We start from the raw sequence: 17,165 nt of genomic DNA, 5'->3' as shown, positions 1-17,165 counted from the left end.
AAAACAATTTGCTATTCCTTTAACAATTACTAATATCAAGAACTTGGAATTGTGTCATGAAAGACAGAGCTTAAGATGGGCCTAAAGCCTGGCTTCCTTATGGGTATTGGGGCCACACAAACAAGTCTCTGTTTCCTACACAGTGCAAGTGGGGAGCAGGACATGTCCCAGATGATTTGGAAGAAGGCCAGGGTCCTATGACCTTGCTGGTGTGAAGGGTGAGGTCCACAAGAAAATGGGCAGAGGGTCAACTTGTCTCTTCTTTCATCAAAAAGACAGTGAGGTGTATAGCTTGTGGTCACCCTAGGGCTGCTGCCATCTTTCATGCCCAGTGTCAAATCCTGCACTTCTGTAATGTATATTCCCTATCCTGCCAATATCACAGATACCTTGACGGGGTAGGGTAGGGGTTCAGAAGAATCCTTCATCAGCTATGAGGCAAGTACAGCTAGGTGGGATCCTGGAGGCTTGAGGGAACACACTGTGATGGTTGGTCGGATGGTAGAGAGTTTGGTGAAGCAGGGCATGAGCCACAGGGAGGTTGTCAGGATCCACACCCAGCTCCTGCAGCAGCCTGTGGTACTCGGGCCTGGTCTCCAGTTGTTCAGAAGATTGGTAGACTCTATCCACTCCAACTGCACCTCCCAGTACATATAAATCTTCTGGTTGAAAGTGACATATACGAGACAGGAGCTGTTGCATCCCCCTGCAGGCGTACAGACCTGCACAGAAGGCACAGATATTTTCATCCACTTGGAAGCAGACGACGGTGCAGTTGTGATCAATAACATATGTCTGTCCATCCCAGGCACATGTGACTACCTCCTCATGCCCGTTGCCGGTGACATCCAATTTCTCCAGGGCGAAAAGCTGGTGATCCACCCACACTGACCACAGCAGCCTGTCTGCTTCCTCCATGAGCTTCAGCACCCCATCCAGTGTGCTCACGGCAAAGATGCCAGAGCCAACACTCTCAGTGCCATGGCCTTGAGAGTTGTTGCCAATTATGTGAGTGGGGACATTCTCGTTGTGGATACAGCCAGATGTCTGGTGCAGCACCACATCTCGGGCAGCTGGGGCCTCCCTACTACCATCCATGACCCCTTCAGAGGCAGGAGAGGACCCTGTGTCCTTTTTCCACGTACACAGTAGAATTGCATAAGCACAGCCTGGCTAAGACACCATCAGTTCAGGAACACCCAGCGGCCCCAGAGTCACTGACAGGCTGTCCACCTGACCCTCCAGCATCCATTTCTTGAGGGATGCCAGCTGCCCGGCCAGATGTTCAGGACCCTCTCCTAGCTCCTCCCAGCAGAAAACTTGCACCACACAGTCTGTGTAGCCCACCACCACTCACAACACCCATCTCCTTCTGTGAGCATGAAAGACACAAATTTCAACACTTTTTCATAATAAAAACTCTCAACAAAACAGAAGAAAATAACCTCAACATGATACAGGTCACATATGAAAAAAAAACACAGTTAATATTTTTCACAATGGTGAAAAGTTGAAAGCTTTCCCTCTAGGATCAGGAATAAGACCAGGATGCCTACTCTTGCAACATAGTACTGAAAGTCCTAGCCAGAGCAATCAGGGATGACAAAGAAATAAAAAGTCTAGAAATCAGAAAGGAAGCAATAAAATTAACTCTGTTTGCATATGGCATGATCTTATCTGTATAAAATCCTAAAGATTTCACATACACACTCAAAATATAAAAAGCGTAAAATTAGAAATCAAAGTAAAAAATGTTGGATCATACAAAATCAACACATAAAAATCAGGCAATTAAGAAAACAAGCCCATTTACAATGATATAAAAATAAAATACTAAGAAATAAACTAAGGAGCTGAAATACATTAAAGACAATTAAATATGAATAAAATTAAAATACACACAAATAAACAAAAATATGTCCTGTGTTAATTATTGACTGCAAAATTCAACATTGTTAAAATATCCATATTACCCAATATGATTTACAGATTCAGTGCAATCATTATCGATATCCCAATGGCAGTTTTTTTCAGAAACAGAAAAAATTCAAAAATTAATATGAAACCACAAAAGACCCAAATTGCCAAAATGGTCTTGAGAAAAGAAAGCTAGAGGCATAACATTTTCTGATTTCAAAATGCATTATAAAACTAAAGTAAATAAAACAGTATGATACTGGTATAAGACAGATATATAGACCAATGGAACAGAATAGAGAGCTGAGAAGCAAATCTGAGCATACACCACATATATCCACATATAAACAGTCAACTGATCTTTGACAAGGGTGCCAAGAATACATAATATGGAAATGATAATCTCTTTAATCAGCGGAATTTGGAAAAAGAATAAAATTGGACTCTTACTTTATATCATACACAAAAATCAAGTCAAAATGGGTTCAGTGTAAGACCTGAAACTACAAAATTCCTAGGAGAAAACAGCGGGAAACCCTCATGACATTGCTCTTAGTGATGATTTCTTGGCTATGTCACAAAAACCACAGCCAAAAAAAAAAAAAAAAAAAAAAAGAAAGCAAAAATACACAAGTGGGACTACACCAAACTAAAAGTTTTTAATCAGAGTAAAAGGCAACCTATGGAATAGAAGAAAATACTTGTGAACCATACATCTGATAAGGAGTTAATATCCCAAATATGTAAGGAACTCCTTCAACTCAAATAGCAAAAAGGAAAAATAATGCAATACAATAGCAGAAACCCTGATTACAAAATAACAAAATACTTGAACAAACATTTCCCTAAAGAAGACATACGAATGGCCCACAGGTATATGATGAGATGCTCAGCATCAATAATCATAAGGGAAATGCAAATCAAAACCATAATGAGGCATTATCTAACACCTCTTCAGACAGCTACTATAAAACATAAAAAAAAGGAGAGAACAACTGTTAGTGAGGGTCCAGGTTCCTCTTGCATGTTTTACAGGGAAATGTGTGGGCTACAGGTGTATACTTCCTGTTGGACCCATAGACCTCCACCCCTGTTGGTTTGGATATGGTTGGAAATGAGCTACAGCTGGGCTGTTTGAAGAAGGCAGGTCTAGAGGATTGTGTCACCTGGAAGACACCCCAAATTTCAGACAATGCTTAAGTAGAAGATAAGGGGAAACTAGCAGTGAAGCAATAAAATTTTAAGGATTGCAGTGCCTACAATTTAAGCACTATAAAGGGAAGCAGAAAAGAGGAGCACTTGTAATAGCATATTCTGGAATTAAGTAACATATAGACATCAGTTTAGAGTACCATAAAGAAGAACTAGAAAGAAGATTCAATAGACAATGGAAAAGAGATTAAATTCTTGTAATAACTAGAAATATAATGGAATCTGCCCATTAATACAACCTCCACTTGCAGATTTAAGCAAAGAATCACAACTCTCATTAAAATGAAAAAGTCTGGGTCTATTTTATCTATTCAAAAATGCAAAAAGGTAAACAAAAACTGAAAATGAGATATGGGGAAAAATTAATGTAAAGCAAAATAAACTGCCTTCTGTAGGATCAAAGAAGGGTTTTAGAAAACGTATTACAGAAGTATCTAAAAGAAAATTTTTGGAACTTATTGACATTCTAGAAAGAGTAAAAGAAGACTTGGCCTTTATAAAATCGGAAAAAGAATATATAAAGAGAAAATATTGAAATGAAAAGTAACAAAATAAGATGAAGAGGAAGATGGGTGTGTTAAAGATTTTCAGGAATTCTAAAGCCACAACGTAACAACAAATCTACATTGGAGGCAGCTGTAAAATTAAAACTTAGGACATAATGGTATTGCCTAGGTTGTCTTTCAGGGTTTTTATAGTTTTGGGGGGTTTACATTTAAGTATTTAATCCATCCTGAGTTAATTTTTGTATCTGGCATAAGGAAGGGGTCCAGTTTCAATTTTCTGCACATGGCTAGCCAGATATCCCAGCACCATTTATTGAATAGGGAGTCCTTTCCCCCTTGCTTATTTTTGTCAGGTTTGTTGAAGGTCCAATAACTAAAGATGTATGGCCTTATTTCTGGGTTCTCTATCTGTTCCATTGGTCCATGTGTCTGTTTTTGTACCAGTATCATGCTGTTTTATTTACTGTATTCCTGTAATATATTTTGAATTGGGGTATCGTGATGCCTCCAGCTTTGTTCATTTTGCTTATAATTGCCTTGACTATTCGGGCTCTTTTTCAGTTCCATATGAATTTTAAAATAGTTTTTTTCTAGTTCTGTGGTAAACGTCATTGGTAGTTTAATAAGAATAGCATTGAATCTATGAATTACTTTGGGCAATATGGCCATTTTAATATTGATTCTTCTTATCCATGAGCATGGAATGTTTTTCCATTTGTTTGTGTCATCTCTGATTTCTTTGATAGGCAATACCATTCTAGACATAAGAATGGAAAAGATTTCATGACAAAGACGCCAAAAGCAATTGCAACAAAAGCAAAAATTGACAAATGAGATCTAGTTAACTAAAGAGCTTCTGCACAGCAAATAAAATGATCAACAGAGTGAAGAGATAATCTACAGAATGGAAGAAAATTTTTGCAAACCATGCATCTGACAAAAGTCTATTATCCAGCATCTATAAGAAACTTAAACAAATTTACAAGAAAAAACAACCCCGTTAAAAATGGGCAAAGGACATAAAGAGACACTTTTCAAAAGAAGATATACATGCAGCCAACAAGCATATGAAAAAAATCTCAACATCACTGGTCATTAGAGAAGTCCAACTCAAAACCACAATTAGATACCATCTCACACAAGTCAGAATGGCTATCATTAAAAAGTAAAAAAGTAAACGATGCTGGGGAGGTTTTGGAGAAAAAAGAATGCTTATATATTGTTAGTGGGAGAGTAAATTAGTTCAACCATTATGGAAGAGTGTGTAGATTCCTCAAAGACCTAAAAAAACATAAATACCATTCAATCCAGCAATCCTATTACTGCGTATATATCCAAAAAAATATAAATTGTTCTATCATAAATTTGCACACATATGTTCATTGTAACACTATTCACAATAGCAAAGATATGGAATCAGCCTAAATGTCCACTAGTGGTAGACTGGAGAAAGAAAAAGTGGTACAACTGATCTTCGATAAACCTGACAAAAACAAGCAATGGGAAAAGGATTCCCTATTTAATAAGTGGTGCTGGGAGAACTGGCTATCCATATACAGAAAATTAAAACTGGACCACTTCCTTACACCTTACACAAAAATCAACTCAAGATGGATAGCAGACTTAAATGTAAAATCCAAAACTGCAAAAACCCGGAAGAAAATCTAGATAATACCATTCAGGAAACAGGCACAGCAAAGATTTCATAATGAAAACCCCAGAAGCAATTGCAACAAAAGTAAATATTGATATATGAGATATAATTAAACCAAAGAGCTTCTGCACAGCAAAAGAAACTATCATGAGAGTGAACAACCTACAGGAGATGGGGTAAAGTTTTTGCAATCTAGTCATCTGACAAAGATCTAATATCCAGAGTCTACAAGGAACTTAAACAAATTTACTAGAAAAAAACAAACAACCCCATTAAAAAGTGGACAAAGGACATGAACGGACACTTCTCAAAAGAAGGTATGTATGTGGCCAACAAACATATGAAAAATGTTCAACATTACTGATCACTAGAGAAATGCAATTCAAAGCTACAATGAGATACAATCTCATGACAGTCAGAATAGTGAATATGAAAAAGTCTAGAAAAAACAGATGCTGGCAAGGTTGTGGAGAAAAAGAAATGCTTTTACACTGTTGGGAGTGTAAATTAGTTCAACCATTGTTGAATGTTGTTGTTCAACTATTACATGGTGTGGTGATTCCTCAAAGACCTAAAGGCAGAATTACTATTTTCTGCCTTTGGTATTTGATACCCAGTAATCCCATTAGTGGACATATACCCAAAAGAATAGAAATTAATGTATTATAAAGATACATGCACACGTATGTTCACTGCAGCAGTATTCATAATGGCAAAGACATGGAATCAACCCAAATGCTCATCAATGATAGACTGGATAAAGAAAATGTGGTAGGTACACATACACCATGGAATACTATGCAGCCATAAAAAGGAACAAGATTATGTCCTTTGCAGGGACATGGATGGAGCTGGAAGCCATTATCCTCAGCAAACTAATGCCAGAACAGAAAACCAAACACCACATGCTCTCACTTATAAGTTGGAGCTAAACAATGAGAACACATGAAGGGGAACAACACACACCAGGGGCCTTTTGGGAGCATGGAGTGGGGAGGAAGAGCATCAGAAAGAATAGCTAATGGATGCTGGGCTTAATACCTAGGTGATGGGTTGATCTGTACAGCAAACCACCATGGCACATGTTTACCTATGTAACAAACCTGCACAGCCTTCACATGTGCCCCAGAACATAAAAGCTAAAGGAAAAAAAAAGAAAAGAAAATGTAGTACATCTATACCATGGAATACTATGCAGCCATTAAAAAAGAGAGATTATATTCTTTGCAGGAATGTTTGCAGTAACATAGCTGGAGCTGGAGGCCATTATGCTCAGCAAACTAATGCAGGAACAGAAAACCAAATACTGCATGTTCTCACTTATAAGTGGGAGCTAAATGATGAGAACAGATGGACATAAAGAGGGGGAACAACAAACACTGGAGCCCATTTGAGGGTGGAGGCTGGGAGGAGGGAGAGGATCAGGAATAATAACTAATGGGTACTAGGCTCAATACTTGGGTGATGAAATAATCTTTACAACAAGCCCCCATGACACAAGTTCACCTGTATAACGAATCTGCATATGTACCCCTGAACTTAAAAGTTGGAAAAAAAAAAAAAAAACTTAGGACAATTGAGTCACTGAACATGAGAAGCTTGCTAAGAAGACAGAAGAAAAATGAAAACAAATTGAAACAATAAAATAAAATGTTAGGTTATTCTATTCAATAACTCCTGTAGCAAAACTGAAATTAGAGAATAAATGTTAAAAACAATGAAAATGCTAAAATTGTATTCAGAGCAAAATTCAGAGTATTAAAAATTTTTCTTAAACACAGAGTACAGAAAATAAGAAGTAAAATTTGAGAATAGAAGCTAAAGAGTAACAGAATAAAATACTGTATGCTAATTTTAGAAATCAAAAAGTAAAAGATGCATTACAAAAATCATTTGTGGGAAATTTTATTATACCAAGGTAATGTAAAATTTTTAATTTTAATTTATACCAACTGTGATGAACTCTCATAAAATAAAATATTAATGTAAAATATTTTTAAAGAATAAAAAATGTACCTACAAAATGTACCCACTCATTAATTAAGGGAACAAGAGAATAACAGGGATATACTCTAGATAGGATGGGCCTGCTGCAGTATGCCTCAAGCTCTAATACATGCAGCCTGCCTAATTTTCTTTAATTTTTACGGGTATATAAATAGTTGTACATATGTATCGGGTACATGTGATATTTTGATAAAAGCATCTAATGTGTAATCATCAAATCAGGGTAATTGAGATATCCATCATCTCAAACATGTATCATTTCTTTGTGTTGGGAATATCCCAAACCAACTTCCCTAGTCATTTTGAACTATGCAATAAATTATTGTTAACTCGAGTCATCCTATTGCACTACCAAACATCAGATCTTATTCCTACTGCCTAGCTGTATTTTTGCACCCATTAACGAACTCCATCTTATCCTCCTCTCCCCACTACTTCTGACACTGTGATAACCATCATTCCACTCTCTACCTTCAGAAAATCAAATATTTTAGCTCCCAAATATGAGTGAGAACATGCAATATTTGCCTTTCAGTGCCTGGCTTTTTTCACTCACCACAATGTCCTCCAATTTTCACTAAACACAAAACTGTTTAGTGACTATCTGAGCAGTAGGTCCAGAGTTCTATTTCTTTGAGCATCTACTCAGTCTTTAGTACCATAAAATATGCCAGTTCTTATTCAATTAATTATTTGGACAAAAATATGTATTCAATCCTCACAAGGAAGAGAGTGGTATCCTAAAGACTGAAGAACAGTTTGAATAGTTTTCCTTAATATATACTTCAACAGAAGTAGAGAAAAGAAATAAAAGAGAGAGAAGGAATAAAAACAGTAGGAGAACATTAAAGAAGAATAACTTGAGGTATCCTTAATAATAAACTATATTCTCTGGTCTAATGTATTTAAATTTTACCTTTCTAAGGCTACCAAAAATTCTGATGGAGAGAAAGGACAAAGCGCTATAAATGCTTAGGCAAACTTCCAGCAAACATTACACAAAGTAAATTTTCCAGTGTCAAAGAAACATGCTTTTTCCCTAGGGTTTGTTCCAAAAGATGGCCCTATTCAGAACTGTAGAAAACAAAAGTTCCTCTTCAACGTTTCCCTTCTTGTTAAAGAATAAATCATAAGTGTTAGAAATAATAGTTTCTTTTAAAAACTAATTTTATGCTAGACATGCTCACAGGCACGTAGTACATTCTATGTCCTTGTACTTTAACCAAGATATCTATGCCAGACATGCTCACAGGCATGTCCCAGATTGCAGCCTACGCCCCTTCCTTATTTAGGAATATTATTACTCTTTTAAGTCCTTTAGGAAGCAACTTCCTCTTTTCCTTTGTCTGTCTATTGCCTTTACCTATTTAGAAAAGTTTTAAATTATTAGCCAGTTGGGTTTTAGTTTAGATTGTGTGGTCTAGCTCCAGCCAGTGGAGACAGGATACATTAGCAAGGACAAACTGCGTAAGAAATAAAAATTATTTCCCTCCTTTGTTCAGATATGTTCTCGCCATTGTTCCATCTGTGATGAGCACCCTTTCTGCAGAAAGTAAAGATTGCCTTGCTGAGAGAATTAAATTTATGTTTGAGTGCTACTTATTTGTGGCACTGGGGAACAAGTATTCTGTTTCTAAATAAACATTTTACATATAACAAGAACCAACTTGCAAGTTTCAGGTCTGTTTCATGCAGATCTGAGTAGTTGGGAAAGTGTTTCCGGTTACCTCCTCAAATTTCTTTTATTGTATTCTCTCACCATGGTCCATTTATTTCTGACCTCACAGCCCAGTAACTAAATGTATATTTAGAAACCAGGATCTTCCTTTGCACTGCATCTTCTTAAACTGTCTGCTCAGGAAGATTCTCCAAGTTGGGATCTGCCTGGTCCAATTCTTACTTCCTATCACTTCCAACAAGCATTAGCTGTCATATGAGTCAGTTCCCTCTTCTTTACTCAGTGACATCCAGAGGTAAAAATGAACTCACATCTGTGATGATGGAAGGGAATTCTTGAACTCTTCACTTTGTCTTCATATGGTCAACCAGTGGGTAAGATTAAGAGTTTGTTTTGAACCATGTGGAATTTGAGACGCTTATGAGACATTCATGTTAAGATACTGACAGTGTTAAGACAGCTGAAAATGCTGGTCTCAGGAGAAAAGCAAAAAGTAAGGTATCCTTTTGGGAATTGATAACTAGGCAGTAGCTAGAATCATAAAACTGGACGAAATCAACAAAAGGAAACCAACTGGGAAGTCCAAGGAAGAATTACTGGGAACACAAACATGAAACCAAAGTGAGAGGGGATGGGCAAATTACTGAAACCTATCAAGGATAGACCAGACAGACTGAAGTGAGCTACAAGAGTGTGTGTCAGGGAGAAGAGAACGTCAAGAAAAAGGGAAATGGCCAGCAGAATATAATGCCCATAGATGGATCAAGAATGCTAAGAAGCAATGACTTTACATTTGGCAATGTGAAATTTAAAACTTCGGTAAGAACTGTTTTTCAAAAGGTATTGGCCAGGTGCGGTGGCTCACGCCTGTAATCCCAAAACTTTGGGAGGCCAAGGTGAGTGGATCACAAGGTCAGGAGTTCGAGACCAGCCTGGCCAACATGGTAAAACCACATCTCTACTAAAAATACAAGAATTAGCCAGGCATGGTGGTAGGTGCCCGTAGTCCCAGCTACTCGGGAGGCTGAGGCAGGAGAATTGCTTGAACCCGGAAGGCAGAGGTTGCAATGAGCTGAGATCGTGTCACTGCACCACTTCAGCCTAGGCAACAGAGTGAGACTACATCTCAAAAAAAAAAAAAAGGTATTAACAGAAGCCAGAGAATGATGCTTGACACGTGAAATAGAGTTGAAGTTGAAAAGAAAGATGTGGATTAGAAGTTCAAGTGATTCATTTAGTAGAAGTGGAATTAAGAGGAAATTTTTTTACAATGTTAGAACTTGTTTTCTGGTCTGGAAAAAAGGCAGTAGAAAATAAAGGATTGATATAAAAGAAAGAAGATATAATTGACAGACAGAGATCTTGGAGCAACCAGAAGACACACTGAAGAATTTGAGGAGAAAAGACAAAGAGTGAGGGGATACAGCCAAGAAAATAATAAATTAGGAACTGAAAAGCAGGAAGGGCAAGGTTATCCAATGGCTGTGGCCTCTATTTTTTCAGCAAAGGAAAGGAAAAGTTTAGCTACTGAGGATGAGATGTACAAAATAATGGGACTTCTGAGGTATTTTGGAATATCCATTAAGGAAAATGACCAGGAGTAGGCACAGAATTTCCACAATGTAATAGAGTTGAAATTCATAAACATGACATATCACTCATACACAGATTGTGGGATTTTCCTTTTACTTGAAGAGTCTTAAAGCTTTGGAGCAAGAACAGAAAAGTAAGCAGCTCCTAAGAGCCAACGTGTGGTGTGGCAGAATACTGGGGAGGAAAGAAGCTGAGAGTGCTGATGAGTTTTGCTAAAGTTATTCATCATGAAACAGGCATCTTGGTCTGTCTGGGCTACTGCAACAAAAATATCATAAACTGGGTGGCTTACAAACAACACACTTCTTTCTCACAGTTTTAGAGACTGAGAAATCCAAGATCAAGGCAACACAACAGCAGACTTGGTGTCTGGTAAGGGCTATTTCCTGGTTCATAGATGGCACTTTTTTTTGTAGTGTCCTCATATGGAAAAGAGACTAGCTAGCTCTCTGTGGTCTCTTTTTACAAGAGTACTAATCCCAATCATAAAGGCTTTATGCCCATGATCTAATCACCTACCAAAGGTCCCGCCTCTTAATACCATTACCTTAGAGATTAGGATTTAAATCTATGAATTTTTTGAAAATACAAAGCTGCCACAGGGTTGAAGCCACCGCAGAGAGCACCTACTAGGGGAATGCTCCCTGGAGCTGTGGGGCAAGGCCACCCCCATTACCTCAGACTGGTAGGACTATCTGCATATACAAGTCCAGCCCGGGAGAGCCACAGGCACATGATTCCAACCCTTGAGAGCTTGGATGAAGGCTGCACTTGGAAAGCCATGAGAGTAAAGGCTGTCCAGAACCTCAAGGGCCCAACGTCCACCCCATCGTGTCCAGAAGGTGGAATATGCAGTCAAATAAGCTTATTCTTGAGACTTAAGATTTAATGTTGTTTGCCCTGTTGGGATTTACAACTCACTTGGGATCTGATATGCTCTTCTTTCCTATTTCTCCATTATGAAATGGGAATCTCCTATGCCTGTCTCACCATTGTATTGTGGAAGCATGTAACATGTTTGATTTCATAGTTCACAGATGAAGAGAAATCAGCCAAAGAGATGAATCATATCTTGAGTCTCACCCATATCTGATTTAAATGATACTTACACCACACCCTGAACCTTAGACTTTTGAGTTGACAGAGTTAAAACTTTGGGGGCTATTAGAATGGAATAAATGTATTTTGCATGTGAGAAGGATATGAATTTGGTGGGGCAGGTGGTGGCAGTGGTACAGAATGTGAATGTTTTTGTTTCCCCTCCAAATTCATGTTTAAATCCTAACCCTCAAGGTGATGGTATTAAGAGGCAGGGCCTTTGGGGTGATTAGATCACCAGGTCATAACCCTTGTGATTGGATTAGTGTCCTTATAAAAGAGATCACAGAGCTACCTAGTCCCTCCCACCATGTGAGGACACAGTGAGAAGACATTATCTATGAGAAAACAAGCCCTCACCAGACACCAAATCTGCTGGTGCCTTGATCTTAAACTTCTCAGCCTCCAGAACTGTGAGAAATGTTTGTTGTTTATAAGCCACCTGGTTTATAAACAGTTGGTTATAGCAGCCCAAACAGACTAATTCAGTGGGTCTTCACTTGAGTTGACAATGACATCAAATCATAAAGGGAGAATGGGTTGGAAGGCTTGCAGATTCTAAGAACTCAATAGTTCAATAAATTTCATTCAAGACTTATTCACTATTCATCTACCACATGCCACACTCTGTGCTAAACACTAGAGAAATAGTAGAGTCCCTTTAGAGATTTACAGTACAGTAGGAGAAATGGACATAAAATATAGTGCCAAAATGAAAATATGTTTGCAGTATAATTTGGGACCAAAGTTAAGAGTTCTTATTTTGCTTTTGGAAGTGAGCAGGAAAGTGAGTTTAATAGAGAGAAAAAAGGGAAAAACTTGAAGGACAGCAGTTTATAGTTGCAAAATTCCTGTCTCTACAAGTCCCTTAAGGAGCATACTCAGAGATAGAACTTCTAGCAGCCTAGTGGGAGGATTACCTGAGATCAGAATCTTTGATACTATATGACCAAGATCTAGCTTAAATATTGTTTCACTAGCTGCCTCTGACGCAGGTCATTCACTAATACGTCAAATTTCACAAATACATCAAATCTCACTAACATATCAAAAGAAAAGAATGACAGCTAATATCTATTGAGTATTTACTATGTGATAGGCAAGATTCAGAGTGGCACACATGTATTTACTCATTGAATGATTTACAGTAACCCTTAAGTACTATAATTATTACTCCTATTTTATAAATCAGAAAATTGAGTAACAGAGAGGTTAAGTAACTTTTTCAAAGTTCACACAGCTGGTATGAGGCAGAGCCAGTATTCTAACCAAGGTACTTTGGTCCTCAGCCTATGAAGTAGCAACTCTGCCTCTCAACTTACCATATTGAAAATTGAGACCAACAATAAAATATTTCCAGAGCCAAAGAGGAATTTCCAGACACTGCAATTTTGATGAGACTAAACTGAAATTGCTCACTCATCACTCACTTATGAAATATCTAAAATTCTTTACCACAATACTCACTCAGGAGTTTAATTGAGAAACAGTAGCTAATTACTAACTGCTTTCCAAAAAAGATGATTCCTGTTAACATTGTTTTGTTGAGTAAGGTTTGCAAATTTAGGTTACATTATAGGAGACAGCGGAATTCTAGGAGAAGCAAAAGGCTACCACCCATCTTTCTTTTTCCTCCTTTCCCTAGTCAGTCCTCAGCCTTTCCTCTAAGTAAGTATCTGAAGAATAACTTAACATTATCAATTTGATGAGGTGGTAGCCTCCCTGGACAGCCTGTATATGTAAGCTTGACCTACCTACATCAGTGACCACAGTTTATTGCTGGACACTTGGTCAGCATGGAAACTGAGTGCTTGTTTGACAAAGTGACTTATTGAAAATGTACTTACTTCACTGGTCTATCCATATATCAAAGTTCTGAAGCTGGCTCCTAGGAAGGAATGAGCACCATCTGCCTGAAGCAGACTCACTTCAAGGCTCAGAACGAGAGAAACAAGAAAAGGAAAACGCTGTGGACACGCCCGTCCCAGGCTTTTTACCTTTTCTATCCCACCGCCTCTTAGGAGGAACAGCTGGCCCCTATCTTCAGCTCACTGTAAGCCTGATGAAAATACTTGCTGCCTGAAAGAAACAAAACCTATAACTGGTAGCAGTACACTTATCCCCACTCATCCGAGTCTTCAACCCATGTGCACCCAAGAAATAGCCCGCAGGGATAAATGTCTGCCTGATTGGGTTATTTCTGGCTGTGGAGTGAAAAGAAGCAATCATCAGAGCCTTAAAGTTTCTTGGGGTCTTACCCCTGCTCTCTTCCCTTGTTACTATAGGAGAAAGGACACAATAGGCACATACCTGCTCACAACACCACCTCTCCAGCCTAAGGGAGTAAGGATTTGCCTTTCCTCTCCCATGTTCTCTCTACCAATGATACCTCACATGGGAAGAGTATTTGAGTAATAGTTTACTTTTCTAAGGAGGTGCTAGAATTCATAGATGTTCTTCATCAAGCATGCTTTCTAATGTTTTCCAGTCAATGATAAGGTGAAAGTAGGAAAAGGAAGTTGGAACTCAATTCTAAATAACAAGGGTTTTTCCAAGAGACATATGTAGAAACAAACTTATATTCGAAAGTAAAACCATTGACAGAGCTATTATTGCCTGTTCTCAGGAAATTTAATTTTTTAATTATTTTCCCACTTACCATGGTAATCTCTTTGACAATCTTTCATATACCCTCACTTTCAAGCCAAGGTTTTTGAACCACACTATTGAAATATAACTATGATAGAAATAGTAAGCCTGTCATTTTTTTTTTTTTTTTCCAGGATAGAGTCTCACTCTGCTGCCTAGGCTGGAATGCAATGGTGCAATCTTGGCTCACTGCAACCTTTGCCTCCCAGGTTCAAGCAATTCTCCTGCCTCAGCCTCCCGAGTAGCTGGGATTACAGGCGCCCGCCACCATGCCCAGCTAAGTTTTGTATTTTTAGCAGAGACAGTGGTTTCACTATGTTGGTCAGGCTGGCCTCGAACTCCTGACCTCAGGTGACCCATCTGCCTTGGCCTCCAAAGTGCTAAGATTACAGGTATTAGCACCGTGCCTGGACAAAACTGTCAATATTTTTATTTGGCTTTCTTAGTTGGAAAATTAAAGGAAAATATTTGTTTTCTAATTTTCTTAATTTTTCCCCCTAAGAGACTTGCTGAGTGTAAGGTTATTATTGTAATAACAAATATTCTTTTCCCTGCTGTGGCCTTATTCCCTCTTTTTTCCTGAATCGAAAAGAATTTTCTAATTGGCAAAGTGTACTACTGCCTGTAGCACTATTGAATATGTCATGGCAATAGGCCATGTATCCTAGCAATGTAACCTGAATAATAATATAGTGACTGGCTGAAAAGGCATTTTGGCTGGGGCACACCGTGGACTCACCCAAATAGCTAAGGAGCATAATTTTGATAAATTATATAGTTTTATTGTTATTGACCTCTGTGAAAAACCATTTGATTTTCTTTATGCAAAATAGATCTACTCAGATCTTGGAGGGGAAAAAATTCTTCCTTCAATTATATATCAGTGGAAATTATGAAAACTTTGGGAAGAAACCAGAGGAAAAATCATTCCATTAAATCCAGCTTCTTTCTGTTATTTTTAAAATGAATAATGTCATTTTGAATTCCCAAATCAGAGGGCATATACTTTGGAGAAAAGAAAGGATGAAGATAACGATACTAGGAATTTCCTCTGAGTCAGAAAACTTTAAAAATTTTAGATAATTAAAGAGCACCTCAATAGAGAATAAAGAATAAAAGGATGTCCTGTCTTTGGAAAAAATTTATTTTAATCTTAGATGAAAAAACTACGTGCAAATGTAGTTCTAAGCCATAAAAATAAAAGAGTTCCTAAAGCAGTGTCCATCATTTCTTTTCTTCAAGTTTGTATAAGAACCTAATGAAATTGGCCTATCCCTTCTCCAAATACCTGTTGTACACTTTACTCACCTGTTCACTTTGTACCTTATACTAGTCTGTTATTCTCAAATTGCTTTGAATGTTGAAACCTAACTTCTGCAAATTACAAATTCTTTTAAGTCAGGGGATGTCACTTCCATTATTCTCACAATATCTAATGTTAGCTATATAATGAGCATTGATGAGCACTGTGTTAAACATACTTATGACTCATTAACCTATTCTTACCTCATATAAAATTCCTTTTTAGTAACTTCCACATCAAAGTGCTATGTGTGAAGATAAATACATGGAAAGAAATTGCATTTTTACCCTGAAGCCCCTAAGAATCGACCAGTTCTTGATCATCACTGTAATAAATTTAGCAAGTGTAAACAACTGTGTGTCTTCTCATTCATTCAAGCTTTTAACATCTGGTTCAATGTCCTCCTTTCACCTCAACACTTGCCAGCAACTTGGCTGATATTAGTGTGCACATGAATGACCCAGATGAACCTTAACATCTGTTTTTTAGGATAATTCTCATGATATCTAATGTTAGCTATATAATGAGCATTATGTTAAGCATATTTATGACTCATTAACCCATTCTTATCTCATGTAAAATTCTTTTCTAATAACTTCCACATCCAAAGTGTTATGTGTGAAGATAAATACATGGAAAGAAATCACATTTTCAGCCTGAAGCCCCTAAGGATAAAATAGTTCCTAATCATCACTGTAATACATTTAGCAAGTGTAAACAACTGTGTGTCTTCTCATTCACTCAAGCCTTTAGCATCTGGTTCAATGTCCTCCTTTCACCCCAAGACTTGCAGGCAATATCAGTGTGTATGTGAATGACCCATATGAACTTTGAATTGGCTGATATCAGTGTGTACGTGAATGACCCATATGAACTTTGAATTGGCTGATATCAGTGTGTACGTGAATGACCCAGATGAACCTTAGCATCTGTTTTCTAATCTCTCACTTCCATCATCATAATTCCACATTAGTAAACTACTTCCATGATCTCAGACCAATTCAGTTTCTTCAGGCTGGTTTTCCCCATAAACCTTTCCAATCCTCTCTTTTCTCCCATTCCTCCCTCCTCTTGTCACCACCTTTCATATATACCCTTGATCATATCATCTACCTATGTCTTCATCCACTATATTGCCAATATTATCATCTTTCTCCTGTTACATTTCTCTGAAATATTCAAATCTGGACCAATGTGAAAAATTCATCTGCATCAGATTTGCAGAGTATTGTTGCTAAAAATAACACAATATTATATTACAGATTGTTGCAACTACAAATTCATGCTGCTCCTTGACCTCAACTAGAACGTCTACACTGGCCAGAAGTGTTTCTCTATTTAGTTTTACTTCCTAATCCTCATATCATCAACAACTACAATAATATGGTGAGTTCCTATTATTTTTCCTGCCCAAAATAGTACCCTTCCTTCTTCTAGGAAATTCTTTTTGAATGGGAGATGGCACCTTCTTACAGATGTCATCCCACTATCTGCTGTGGACAGTCCTGAGTGGGCACCTGGGCCAGGCTTGAAGTTTTAGTTTCCTGT

General features: G+C 37.7%; 1 pseudogene; it reads right to left on the bottom strand.

Annotated features, from left to right (window-relative positions):
- Nucleotides 1-448: 448 nt before the first annotated feature.
- Nucleotides 449-1,344, bottom strand: LOC104658607 (annotated as a pseudogene).
- Nucleotides 1,345-17,165: the final 15,821 nt, after the last annotated feature.

Source organism: Rhinopithecus roxellana, chromosome 3 (assembly GCF_007565055.1).
Source record: "Rhinopithecus roxellana isolate Shanxi Qingling chromosome 3, ASM756505v1, whole genome shotgun sequence".
Classification (NCBI taxonomy): Eukaryota; Metazoa; Chordata; class Mammalia; order Primates; family Cercopithecidae; genus Rhinopithecus; species Rhinopithecus roxellana.
This window is presented reverse-complemented; position numbering and strand designations above follow the sequence as displayed.